The sequence below is a fragment of the Papio anubis genome, chromosome 2 (assembly GCF_008728515.1).
Source record: "Papio anubis isolate 15944 chromosome 2, Panubis1.0, whole genome shotgun sequence".
Taxonomy (NCBI): Eukaryota; Metazoa; Chordata; class Mammalia; order Primates; family Cercopithecidae; genus Papio; species Papio anubis.
The window spans coordinates 134,394,094-134,408,998 of record NC_044977.1 but is presented as its reverse complement, the minus strand read 5'-3'; the positions used below and the strand labels follow the sequence as shown (position 1 = coordinate 134,408,998).

Sequence of the window (14,905 nt, the reverse complement as noted above, 5' to 3'; positions counted from 1 at the left end):
GGTAGAGGCTGGGAGACAGAAGGCAGGGTAGCAGGAGTGGAGACCATGGGCATTTAAGCTACTTCTTCATGTAACTTACTTGTGTTCTCAGGACCTGCTCAACCCTGATCACGTATACACCACTTCTATTTGATGATGGAATACTGCAGTGCACGCCCAATTTTATGTCTTGATGGGTCAGAAAGCACCCAGTTCATGATAGGCAGTTCAGGTCACATAGAAACTTGGTGACCTGTAGTCAAATATTCAGTTTCTACCAAGGTCCAGTAGCAGGCCAAAGCTGTCTCTCAAAAGGAGTTATCAACCAGGAGTGGTGGCTCAAGCCTGTAATCCCAGCACTTTGGGAGGCCGAGGCAGGTGGATCATGCGGTCAGGAGATCGAGACCCTACTGGCCAATGTGGTGAAACACTGTTTCTACTGAAAATACAAAAAGTAGCTGGGCCTGGTGGTGCATGCCGATAGTCCCAGCTACTCAGGAGGCTGAGGCAGGAGAACTATTTGAACCCAGGAGGTGGAGGTTGCAGTGAGCCGAGATCGCGCCACTGTACTCCAGCCGGGCAACAGAGCAAGACTCAAAAAAAAAAAAAAAAAAAAAGAAAAAAAAAAAAAGAAAAGGAGTTATCTACAGAAGATGGTAGGGCCTTGCTCTAGAATCCTAAAGGGCTCCACTATGATTCACCTATGAGGACCTGCCAAAGGCTCCCAACAGCATCCCAATCTGCTATTGATACCTCATGCACCACTAGATCTGCTGGGTCATACGGCTTGCACAGTAGCTTAGACCTGTTGCAGAGACTTCTGGTCTGGGCTCCACTCAAAACTATCTGCCTTTCAGGTCACTTGACAAATGGGCCAGAGCAACACACCCAAAAACAATACTTTGCCAGCCATCTAGGCATCCCTCAATCCAGTCAAGTTGACACCTAATATTGACCATCATAGGTTGTGAGAATTCAGTGAGTTGAAAAAAAGTGAGTTAAAAATTGCCTGTCATACAGAAATGTTAAATCAACATTAGTTATTATTACTTAAGTATCAAAAATTTTACACATGAATGCAGAAATATTTGAATTATCACAAAAATGAAAACAAGCCATTTTAGAAGCTATATAGCCCTTTAATTTTTCCCAGTTAATTTATCTTGAGAATTGATAATGGTTGGGAAGTTCTAGAAATGTCCAACACCCCAAAACCAACTCAATATAAGCAAATGTGAGCCAGTATTTTGGTAACCTGCAAAAGACTTTACTTAGAATTGAAATATGTTCAACATTTCACCAAGAAAGCCAATTTCTCTTTTAAAAGCAGTTATGTGATTACATCAAAACACTATACAACTTAAAATTTTCTTTGTGACCTGAACCCAACTTTAGCTCATTATTTTAGATAATCTAGATATTTATATCGTTTTCTCTTTGTAATTATTCCTCAATCTTTTTCAATCTTTTCCTATTTCTGAAGTAAAAATGTTACAGTCTTTTAAATTCTGCAAAAACTTGCTGTTATTGAAGTAGGGAAGCCAGTAAAGGTCAAGCTATCTAGTAATCTTTAAATTTCAAGATATTTTTACAATTAATAAATTTCATTCTTTAAAAATTATGCCACACAGACAAGAAAATGCTCTTTTAGCCTTAAAATATTAGCATAAAATACATGTAAAATGCTTGCCAAGAAAGTAGACATCAAATGTTAATCATATTCAAAAGCTTGTATAATCTTTTAACAGAACATCAAGAAGCAAGCTGCCTGAAATATTTTTTTGTGGAACAAAGGAGAAAATAAATAAATAAAAACCTTGTTAATCTCTCTCTTACGTACATAATTCTCCAACTTTGAGCTCATTTTTAGAATAGCATTACAAAAGTCACTTTCTTCAATTCTTTCTTTTATCTTTTGATTGTGTCTCAATTTTTCTGTATATCAACTTGGGATAGTCGAATATATTTTTGTACCCATTGATTGAAAAAAACCCTATTAGAATTTAAACATATTTACATATTTTAAATAATCATTTAGTCAATTGTAAAATGAATAAGTTTCCATTCTTCATTATTTTTGATTCAGGAACACATATTTTTTGTGTGCTCATGGGAGAGTAATAAATCATGCTTAGGAAAACAAAGCTGTCTGGGCAAAACAATTTTAGAAAATAAATCCCAGTAATAAAAGTTAAGAAACAGCTGATGAAAACAGATGTATTCTTTGTTTTATATGAATGTTACATTTTATATCATGTTAAAAATTAAGGATAAGTTGGATTTAGTTTAGGTCTATGCATTTGGCACAGAATGCTAAAGTAAACCCACCCTTGAGAAAAAAAGCAAGGTATAATTTTTTAATTATAAAACAATTATGGCTAAAGTTGAGTGTGGAACATAGTATATCTTTCTCAAAAAGATGTTTGAATGAAATTGACTTAGGATTTAAAATAGAAATCAGAGGATATGAGAGGTGGCTTAACTTTATGCTATGTTATTTGAGACAATAAATTATGTCTTTAGTTTGAATTTTTTAAAGGGCAGAAAACTTGACATGGTCTGTTGTCAAATACGTTTTTTTCAATTTCAAATTATTTTTCCCCAAATAGCATTCAATGTGGCCATGTCTGTGTTTAAAAACCCAAATCTCCCTCTATTTGTGCTAAGAGTTTATTTTTCAGCATTTTGTTGTTGTTGTTGCATTGACCCCCAAATAATTACAGAATCCTAAAGCTTATGGAAGTCTGTCTAATTTTAGCTTCAAACATAGTATTATTTTATGAATTGATAAAAGATTTAGAGGTTCTATAGTTTGGATTTACTCTCTAAAAACTAGGGGCTTGGGAACTTAAACTCTTAAAGGTAAATCTTTTGTGTGGGCTCAAGGGACCCAGAATGAATTATACTGAGCCACATTTTCCTCTCCCACCATGCCATAGTCCCCTCATGTAAATGACCTCTCATTGATTATCCTGAACAATGGCTCCACTATTTCTTTTGCTTCAATTAAACAAACTTTTTGAAAGACCATTGGGGACTTTAGAATTGAAACATTTCTAGAGAACTCAAAGAAGTAGCCCATCTTTAATTACACAATATCTGTTTAGTAAATGAGGTGCAATCTCTGAGTGAAAGAGAAAAGTAACCACAGGCCTTCTGGCCCAATCATGGAAATCATTTTGAAGAATGATGCCTATTATGGGTCCAAAAAGAAAGAAAAGAGAAATAAAAGGAGAGGCTGATTGTATTTGAACTTTTTGCCAGGAAAAAAGTATATGCTTTTAGCTCATTAGAAAAAGGAACAATATGGTAAGATTTAACTCAGTTGAACTATACATCAGTTACAATTGAACTTCCCATAATTTACTCATTACATGACATAATTTACTCATTAGATAATTAGATGCAAGGTGCCTATTTTTCTTTGCACCTACTTAGTTTCAAAACAAATAGCCAGGATGTTTTATTCATGGTAGTTGAGATGTAACACCCAAAATACAGGTTAGACAGAAAGATTTGGGCACTATTTCATTACTTATAGGGAAGAATGAAATGGAAAAATGCATTTTGCAAAAGTGTAAACCTTGCCTTGGGTTGGTGATTCCCTTAGCTAAGGAAACTTTGATATAGTAATAATTTCTCTGGTACCTTACCCACCAATCCTTCCAACACTCCCTTTTTTAGTTCAAGGATTTTTCCTTGAGTTAATTTTCTTTTTTTTCTTTTCTTTTTTCTTTTTTGGTTTCGCAGCAACTGTGATTTTCTTGTGAACTGCCTTAATTGCTTTCTAGAAGTAAGCAGAGAATGAACGAGTGAATAAATGAATGGAAGCAAATTTCAGTTAATAGAATGGGGTTGTGAAGATACCCCTGGTTAAGATGTCTGCAAAAGAAAAAGTCTGAAATATGCTTGCCTGGAGAAAAACCATCAGTTTCCAAATTCGTTTCCACTCATTTGTGAGCTCTCCTTTAGGTAAATGGTGGAAATAGAATAAAACAGTTTAGGACTTTAAATAGTGTTGTGTTGAGATCTTAAGCATGGTTTAATCTTGCCACTTTTCAATAGATGAACAGAAGAGTCACCTCACTGTATCTCTAGTGCCTATTATGTATATTGTATGGGATGCTAAAATCCATGCAACTTGCCTTTGAGGTTATTCTCACTTCATAAGATGAGCGAAGGTAGAATTGTTTCCTTCAGGGAACATTTGTAACTTTTGCTGTTGCTCCTCTATCACTCTTACCCCCCTTTATTTTGTATTTACTAGTCAAGAAGGAGTTGGTGGACAAACAGTGCTTTAGAAATGTGTTGCTGTCATGGAGAAGGTGGGCTCTGGAAACTCTTCTGGATGAAGAAAGGAAGATTTGAAGGAGATAGGAACCCTCATTGTGGGAGAATGCTGCCTACAGCTGAAGGAAGTTTGCCCTCTTAAAGCAGAAGGCAGCAGAAGGAAGAGCTGGAGAAAATGTAGACAGGAGTAGGAGTTTAGTCTAATCCAGAGATTTAAAAAATCAATCACACATAGTAAATAAAGATTTCAATGAAGCAAGATGGTTAGAAAGGTTTATTTTCTAATTTTCTGAGCAAATTGTTAGATGTTTAGACCTCTATAGGATCTATACTGCACTGAAGGTTGGGAAATATTATTACCCTTTCATTTACTCATCAACAGTTCTGGAAACATTTATTTTCTATTTATCTCATATTCATCAATCTTAAAAAGCAACAAATATTTCTTCATTTACTTTATTACTTAGCAAGAAATAAACTGATGTCAAAATATCCTCTCAGTGTAATTTCTTACATGTTATCTACATGAATACACGTAGATAACAGCAACCATTCTGGTTAATATTATGATCTATACCTGTGAACATTTTAGTGTGATAGTGTATTGCTGCTAAGCCAACTGTTAGATGCATATTTTCTTAGAGAACTTCAGCTCAGTTCATGTAAACCAGTACCAAGTTCCTAAGCCCTACTCACTACAAAATAAATTCAGGCTTAACTTTTTTGATAAATAATGAAGAAGGCTGAAATGTAAATATAATTCAAAGACAGTATAGTTAGTCATGGCTTTGCAACAAAATTCATCTACTTTCAAGTACTCTCTTCATATATTTTGAGAGCAAAATTGTTACACAATTTTACATCATAGTGATAATACCTTTGTGTCAAATCCTGCAGGGAGCCCTTGGAATACTTTCAGATCCTGCTTGAGCTACAAAAACATTGAATAACATTAAAAATAAAAACAAGAACTTAAGCAATAGAAAAGACTTGTACATATCCTCCTGTGATATTCCATGTGAACCATTATTTAGGAACACCCTCTCCCTTTATACAGGAGGGGGATGGAGTGAGGAATTCTAAGGATATTACACAAAAGTGTCAAAGCATCACAATTTTTGCCTAGTAAAGGATCATTTTTTTCTTCTATTTTATTGTGCCACTGGAGTGTAGTGGCACAATCATAGCTCACTACCTTGAACTCCTGGGCTCAAGTGAGTAAAGGATCATTTCTAAGTGAATAAAAAAGCCCCTTTTTATAGCAGAGGGATTGAATTTTATTTAACTTTGCACTTGCATACAGTGCCTTGCATACAGCAGGTGTGTGATAAATATTCGTAAACTGTATTATAGGTAATCCATGATATTTCCTGACTTCATGTATATACTGACATTGTCAAAGATTATGACTGTTAAACGTTACTGATTATTTACATAAAAACAAGTGGGTCTTGCAAAGAAAATTGGGTATAGCAGTGTGTGTGTCTGGAAACATATACACATCAAGCATGTATGTATATATGTGGGCATGTCTAGACTCCCTCAGGTTCTATAGCAGATAAATCCTGTAGGGCCTGGATCCTCAGGAGCAGTACTACTTACACTTTCATGTGCATATACACCACCTGGGCATCTTGTTAAATTATGGATTCTGATTTAAGTTTCTGAGTGATACTCAATGCTGCTGGTCTGGACACTTTGGGGACCATATGGGATGGAGACTGACAGATCCTGAAAAACAGTATCCATAACTGTTGACTGGAACCCAATGTCGATAGTTTTCCTGGCCTCCTCAAACACAACCTGCCATGTCATCAGATGCCATCTACTAGTACAAGACACCAATGGTCAGTCAAGTCCCAGTCTCTATGGAACAGTTAGTTGGCAAGTACCTGTGAGCCACCTGCTATGAGCTAATTACTTGGCGGAGGGGGAGTGGGGCTGTTGTGCCAGGGCCACAAGGAGGTGTAAGGTATGGTTCCTTCCTTCAGAATGCTTATGGCGGGTTGGGAGTGTGTGTATTCATGCACTAAATATATGAAAAGCAAATGCAACCAGAAAACAATCAGATGTTAAACCCTGTGTTGTAGATGTATGTTCTCAAATGTTCAGAGCAGGGCAGATTGCAATGGCTTGGGAAAGTTCTAGAAATGTCTTTGTCTTGGATTGGGGTTCCTAGAAACAGACAGACCCTGAGATGATTTAAGTGCAAATCATTTATTTGAAAACTTCAGGAAACCAATATTGGAATAGAAGAGTGAGAAAGAGAAGGGAAACAGTTCAAAAAGTAGCCAGGGAAATTCTAGGGAGAGTTTATTTCATTTGAGGGGTAAAGGAGTTTTGGAAGTTTACAAAACACCAACTCCCATCACTGGTTGTAGGAGCCATGGGACAGCATTTATTCCTCACATATGCATATGCCATGTGTGTTAGCAGAATGGTTTGTGAAGTTGGGGAAGCCACAGGCAAAGAAATGCAAATATTGGCTGTTGGAAATAGTCAGAAGTCAAGTGATTTCAGTCTGAGGGCTACAGGAAGGGCAAGGACCTGCTATCATCTTAAAAGAGCATCAGGATTTGAGCTGGAATTAGCAACTGCTTCGTCCTCTTCAACTCACCTGATGCCAGTGCCCAGTTGTCCTTTCTGGTGAATCTGAGATTTGTTCACTTGTTAGGCTCACGGCTAGAAAGGGCATTTACTAAGTGGTGGCTTCCTGCCTTTCTTGAGGCAGGCACCTACATCCTTCACAGACACCGGTGTAGGAAAGTCAGATCGTCCTTCTCTGGAAAGAGGAAGATCAAGTCTGTGGGGACCAGGCTGCCCATTTCTAGGGTTTGATCCTGGTCTTGCAGACACCCCTTCTATGTGCAGCCATGTCATGGGACTTGCCAAACTGACCCAGCTCACAGGGAACTGCAGGTCTTCTGTGGATTTGGTCAGTTGGCCCAAATTACAGTTGATAATTACAAGACATTGTTGAAAATTTTTGCAACATGTAACTTTTGTAACATTATTTACTACTCTGCATTTGCAAGTATTTTGGGAACTGTTTGTCCTTTCACCAGCTCTTTAGTTTCTTGGGAACACTAAGGTACATAGGATTACATTTACTTATCTTCACTATGAAGGGAAATAAAGTACTGTTCTTAGAATCAGCTTAGAGAAGGTAGAAAACAGGAACGATCTGCTAATCAATAAGGAGTTTTCATAATCTGACCCCAGCCCACTGTCCAGCCACATCTCTCTCCCTCCCCTCCATTATTCATCCTAGGCTCCAAGCACCTGAAATCATTCATGGCTTCTAGAAGACTCAAGGCCTTTTCCGGGCTGATTGCCATTGAATGCGATGACTTCCCCATGGATACCTTCCTCCTCTTCCCCTGACATAACCCTATCGTCTTACAAGCCAAACTTATAATGCTCTCCTAAAACTCCCCCTCATGGGGTTAGTTCCTTCCTTCCTGGTCCAGTTCAAAATTCAATAACAGCAAGTACCAAATTAAATTCCAATTGTCTGTCTTTACATCTTCCTCATCCCCAATTGTGAGACCTCTAGGTCAGGGACCATGTCTTTCTCTCCTCTGTGTCCCCATCACCAGTACTGGGTCTTACAGTTAGAAAGAATCAGCAGCTCCACCCTAGATCACTGAGGGAGAGAGGATATGCAATATCAATACTCTTATTTGAAAGTATATTTTGTATGTACTCAAAATTTGCCTTTGTTTTCCTTATACTTTGTAAGAGGTTTATTATTAATATTATTTACAATTAACATGTATCATTTTTAACAATACAAACAAAAATAAAAACTGTCTTCACCTTGGAAAAAATCCTTCCCCAATTCATGACAATTTTATAATATTAGGTAGCAGCCACTGGTACCAACCAAGGCTTAAGAAAATATATCCCCAAAGTCATTGAACCTACCAAAATTTTAACTAAGTTTATCATCCCTGGGGAAATTATGCTTTTAAGTCACAGGTCCTTCCTTTTGTAGAATGGTCCCCAGATTTTTTTTAGTCTTGAATTATAATTTAAAGGTGTAAATCATCCACCCAGCTCCCATTTCTCAGGATGTTATTCAACAGCCAGGATGAGGACAGTAATGTGGTTCTCAGCTGCCTTTGTCATTCTTTTCCTTTTCCTCCTGAAAGTGTTTTTGTAGGCCTGCCGGATGTCACAGAAATGCAGCCTGGGCAAGATGTGTGTCACTTCTTTACTTGAAAAGTGTCCATGACTCTGGGCCCAGAGAGGATGTAATGAACACGCCCTGGTGCTTGGCCAGCATATTCCAGCTAGTTAGAAAAACAAGGCAGAGGGCACAGGATTTAACACACACAATGGCAGCGGCTGCACTCGGGGGCATGCCATTTGATTATTCACAGATGTGGGCTATTGGTCTGTAGTGAAGGAAAAACAAGTGGCCATAGCATCCTTCCACGTGCTATGAGATCATTTGTAAAAAAATATTTAAAGCATCTCGCCTCTGTTTCCACCACTAGGTCTACTGCCTTGTAGATCTGGCACAGAGGAGGGGCATGGTGATGGAGTGCATGCTACATACTGGTATGTGCTTTCTAATGAGACCAGACCCTAAAGTAAAGTAAAGATGACTATTAAACTAAAATTTGTATCAGTTCACTTATTTGAGGCTTAAATATATGGAAAGATACATGAATTTAAGTTGGCCTCTCAAAAAAAAAAAATCAATGCCATTCCTAAAGTGTTCTATTTTCCAAGTTGACCCATGTTAGGAAAGAGGGCTATAATAACGATAATACCCAACAAGTGAGCTGAGACCACTTGCATGGCTAAGAGAGTCTAATTAGGGAAGAAAATAATGAAAAAGTAAAACCCTCTAAAGTGGAAACAAACATTCCATTTCAGTCCTCCATGGACAAGAAACATCAACCTAGTTTGGGTTTAACTTAAACCACTTCATATTTAGTTTAAGAGTTTTTAAAAAATTGCTGCAAACTTATTTGAGCTGTTTATATAGCTGGGGAGGTGGGGACCACCTACCCTTTATGGAAAGCAATGTACTTCCAGTGGCCTGAGAAAACAAGGCCTATTTTAAATTATGAAGTTTTACAAAATGAGGCTTTATTATTTTTGTTATCCTTATTTCTCCCACGAATGGTGGTCTGTGATACAAATGTAAAACAGATATACATTCCACCCCGAGGAATAAAAATCTACATACACCAGTTATTTCCTAAAAATGAAAAAATTGTGTAGCCAGCTATGCCTTCCCCCTTTAATGATACATGTAGTTGTCTACAGTGCCTCATTCCAATTCTGTCTTCTGATTTTGACTGGTCCCACATATGCCTACCCATTCAGCTGCTTTCCTTGGAGAAACAGAGGCAAGGTAAGCCATTTCCCTAGTTTTCATCTACCTAATTTCAGTCTGTTAGGGTCAAGTTTTAGCCTGTATACAAATAAATGCAATGAGAAAGCCTTGGACAATGGTGAGCAAAGTAATAAAGTGCTGACATTTATCAAATGTTTACTATTTGTTAAATACTGTTCCACATGGGTTAACTCATTAAATCCTCACAACAAACCTAAGAGGTGAATAATATTCCCATTTTACAGATGAGGAAACTGAGTCAAGAGAGGTGATGTAAGTTGCCCATAACTGGTGAGTGACTGAGTCAGGACTGAAATCAAGGCAGGCTGACTCTGAGCCCACCCTCTTAGTCACCACGTTATTTTGCCCTCCTCATAAGCAAATTAATTCATGTAATGGATTCTTGCACAGACAGTTCCTTGGTGGTGATCACTGCTCAGTCTACAGTGGTGAGTGCTCCTTCTTGGAGCTGTACTTCAACCAATTTGCAGCCTGCTGAGGCCTCATATATGAAAATCTCTTTATAATCCACTCAGAATCATCTTTCACTTATGTCACCTCCTAGCAGCCATTATGGATGGCCTTGGCTCATCACATATTTGTTGTATAATGACTCCATATTCCCCTGTCAACTTTATTCTCATCTTTTACCTGCTAGATATCAGAAATAGATTGTATAAGCTCAGAAATAAACAGCCCTCTCCACACTAATATTTCCTCCTCCTCTCTCTTAAGTTATAATTATGTCATCTAGAATAAGTAGACAGATACTTGATGGAATCAAAGTTCAAGTGAGAAATAAATCCTCAAATTATTAATTACCAGTACTCTCAAGTACTCATTCAGTCTTATGGCCACAGGTGAATTCAGATGGATTTGATAATATTTATTTCCTCTGGAAGCTGAGAGACATAGGGAGGAGAAAAAGACATGAACCTGCAAATTGCAGTATGACATAATTGAGATACAACCATGACACATTTGAGGTACAACCAAATTACTATGGAAGTATAGACTGGGAGTGACTAACTTTGTCTAAGGGGACTAGGAAGAACTCACAGAGGAGGCAACATTTGAGCTGGGTCACGTAAGATAAGTAGGAGAAGGGGGTAAAAACTATCCAGACAGAGTAAGCTGTGAAGATCTCAATGTATGTCAGAGTAAAGGGTGTTCAGGGAAGGGTGTAAAATCCTGAATAGTCAGAATGTAGGGGAATGAAGTGGACTGCACAGGTAAGAGGTGAAGCTATAGAAGGAAGCTGGGGCCATGCCAAGGAGTTCGCATAATATCCCACAGGCAGTGGAAGAGACCACAGAAGACTTTGTGTGAGGAAGTACGATCACACTTGTATTTTTCCCTCTCTTGTTGGCCTCTCCAGCTAGGCAGGTTTTGTTTATTATATTGCTGCTGTTACTTTATTGCTGTTGGTTGAAATCCATCAAGCATTTATTAGTATGCCAGGCACTGTGTTAAGTGTTTTATATAAATTGCTGGATGTATGTTTGGGGAGTGAACCCTTAGGTGCTACTAAGAAGTCATTTCTGCTGTTGTCTGAAAGGTTTCTACTGCAACCTTCTCATTTGAGAAAGACAAAAGGACCCATGTATTTTTGCTGTGTTTTGGACATATTTAATCAAATACTATTTATTATTTATGAATTTACTTCAACTGAGCATATCAGAGAAATGGAGTAAATCCTGGCATTCTAAAGAACTGGATAGATCTTTACTGAAAGGTGTACCTCAAGGGCAACAATTGATCGGTTCTCCCAGAGGCAAATTTCTCTGCCCTGGTAGTGTTCTGTGAGTCATTCATGGCCTCCACAGTGACATAAGCACTATATGACTATTAAACATGGCTTTATTTAAGTTTGGGCGAAAAAAGATCCCTGAGTTAATCTGGGAGACAGAGAAAATAAGAATCTGTAGGATTTTGGTTTTTGTTTTATATATACAACTCTTCTCTGCCGAATGTAATACAGATGGAAAAATTGTGATGCTGCTATCAAGCTGTTGAAAACAGTCTGCTCACCCAGATGGGCGCTCATTTGAAAGACAGGCACACCCGGTCAGTTCCCAGTAGCCAGCCCTGCAGTTCTTACACCTGGCTTCATGCAAGCACAGAAGGTGAAGCCAATTAATAACTTGTATAATTCCAGGCTGTCTCTACTCCCATGGCCAAATTCTGGACTGAGGATTGCAAACCCTCAGGAGACTCTGCTCTTCTTAAAGATCAAACCATAGAGTTTGCTGGAAACCAGGAAACAAAGGAGGTATGCTCTGATCAGTCATAGATTGTATATTATATGCTCTGATCAGTCAGTATGCTCTGATCTGTCATAGATTGTATATTATAAAAGTTGGAGAAGGATCTCAAAGTTGAATTGGCTTTTCCATATTGCCAAAATCTTTTAAATCCTGGAAATAAAATTATCTGACAGTTTGAACCCCCAAAACCCAACTGAAAGGACTACTTTGGTGTCAAAGAGAAAAAATTCAAACGGAATCAATTTTTAAATGAGAACAGAATAAAATAAGGGACACGACCCTAGGGCTAGAGGTCACAAGGGTCCTGTGGCTGTCTTATAAGCATCCCAAAAATCCCCATGCCTCATATGGTCTCATGTTTCATTGTCTCCCCACAGACCAAGCTTTCCACATAGAAAGTGATGGGGCTTTTCCAGGGCAGTTTTTGCCTCTCTTTCTTTATTGATATTTCCTTTCACTTTGGTACCCAAGACTCCATACTGGGCATCTGCCTTCATGCCCACCTCTCAGTGTACCTCAGGAACTTCTTGTTTCATTTTGGAAAGAGGCTGGGTAGAGATATACATACATGCATATCTTGCCTATTGTTTTTGGTTTTTAGAAATATTGCTCCACAAGGTTTTATTTAGAAAATTAGACAAATTTACTCAAATTACACTGCTTAGATTACTACACTTATTCTTGGGACATCTGAACTTTAGCATTCCTTACAGCTAAAAGAACTTTCTTACAGTAATATTTCAGGCATTACACATAATCAAGAAAGAGCATTATTTCTGAGCAAAGGAGCCTGCCTGACATTCATAGGTAATTTTATTAGACTAAATAAAACGGAATAATGGAATCAAATAATATCAGACCATAAAGGAGGCAATCCAGTGTAAAGTCATTAATTTTTGAGGAGAGAAAACAGATCTACGGATGTGAAATGAACTGACCACCTGCAACAGCAAGTGTTTTTTGTTTTTCATCATTCTTTCTGCCTTTTCCCCCTGTTTAACTGGGCATGGGGCCACCCAAAACCAGGCAACATGCTCCAGTCTCCCTTGCAGCTACATATGGTCATATTCAGCTTTATTCTATTTAGCTAATGGATTGTAAACAAAAGGTTGTGTTTGACAGCGTGGAAGATTCCTTCTCCCCTTCCCCCTTCCTGCTGGCTGAAAGACTGATGTGATGGGTGGAGACAGTGTCATCTTGGACCATGACACAGAAGCTATTGCTTTCTGGTGCACTCAGGAATGGTAGAGCAATAAGGTAGAAGGAGCCTGAGTCTCTGAAACATGGCACTCTAGAGAGATTGCCTTCTAGATTTCTTTAAGTGTAAGACAATCAGATATCTATCTTTAAGTTACTGTGGTTTTGGATTTTTGTGTTACTCTTAGCCAAGCCTACTCTAAGCTGCTATATCAGTAGTCTAGAAAATTATTAAATTGATTAGCAATGGCTTGCTAGAGGAGGGCAGGATGATGGGTGATGGGCAAGGCCTGATTCTAAATCTAACAGAGAAAGCACTTTAAATATTCTCTGTCTGGAGTTCCCAAATACTGATCCACAAATAGCTGCATCAGAATTACCCTGACAGAGGTTCCCGTAAATCCAGACTTCTGGTTCTCTTTTCAGGAGATTATGACTTAGTAGGCATTCTATGGGGTCCAAGACTGACATTATTTTAAAGCTCCTCACATAACCCTGATATCCAGATACACTTGGTAACTATCTGATCTACAACTGTTCTCTGCTGTGGGTCTGGGGTGGGGGGTGAAACAGAACCACCAGAAAGATTTGTTTGTTTTGGGGAAAAAAGCAAACAAATTTGAATTCTGAAATAATTTATTCCTCAAGTTATTTAGATCCACCTCTTCTTCTCCTAGTACCCACTGACAGTCACACAAATGTCACCAAATGAACTGTTCTCTTTCAGGTTAGCCTTTGATATGGTTTGGATCTGTGTTGCACCCAAATCTCATGTCGAATTGTAATACTCAATGTTGGAGGTGAGGCTTGGTGGGAGGTGACTGGATCACAGGGGTGGATTTCCTCCTCACTGCTGCTCTCATGAGAGTGAGTGAGTGCTCATGAGATCTGGCGCAGCACCTCCCCACTCTCTCTTCCTCCCGCTCTGGCCATGAGGTGCCTTCTTCCCCTCTGCCTTCCACCACGATTGTAGGTTTTCCTGAGGCCTCCCCAAAAGCTGAGCAGATGCCAGCATCATGCTTCCTGTTGCAGCCTTTGGAAGTGCAAGCCAATTAAGCCTCTTTTCTTTATAAATTACCCAGTCCCAGCTATTTCTTTAGAGCAGTGCAAGAATAGATGGATACAGCCTTAGTTCAGGCAAACTGACATTGACATAATTTGCATGTGGTTAGACTGCATGTGGCTACTGTTTTTTGTTTTTCACAGATTACATTTTCCATGGGAGTTTAGTCAACACCAATGTGCATTACTATACATTAATGAATCATTTCTGACAAAAAGAATTACCATGAAAATGCAGAAAGACTTTACTTTTTAAAGATTCCAGGGCCTCACACCTCAGAGGTTGAACTTTTTGGTCCTTGCAAAGATCTGCAAGGTCAGCAGATTCAGTTAAACAGCTGTCAGGCGAAGCTGGCCTAATAACACTCGGGCATACCAGTGGGTTCTCTTGGCAGAAAAGGTGACAGGCAGAGGAAAGCATTAACAGAAGGCAGAGTGTGGCGAGGCATTCCCAACAGCAGTGCACAGAAAGGGATTATACTAAGAGTACATCTACACCAGAGAAATCCCCTTTCAAGATCCATCCTCACGTTGACAGGTGCAGGCTTGGGAACTCAGTTCTCCTGCCCTCCTCTGGAAAGCTAGAGGAGAAAGAGCCTCGACCAGGAGGAAGCCAGGCAGGACTCAAGGGGTTCACTATAACTCTGAGAAGAAATATAATCAAACAGCACCAAAGATGCGTTTTAAGACAAAATTCCAAAATGATGCTGAAGATACCAAAGATCTAATTCTAACTGGGTTACTAACTCAGTCTGAG

General features: G+C 38.7%; 1 protein-coding gene across 7 annotated transcripts in view; it reads right to left on the bottom strand.

The window, feature by feature from the left end:
• The window catches only part of VEPH1 (ventricular zone expressed PH domain containing 1), a 246,439-nt gene that overhangs the window by 140,022 nt on the left and 91,512 nt on the right, over positions 1–14,905 (bottom strand). The window lies entirely within an intron of this gene.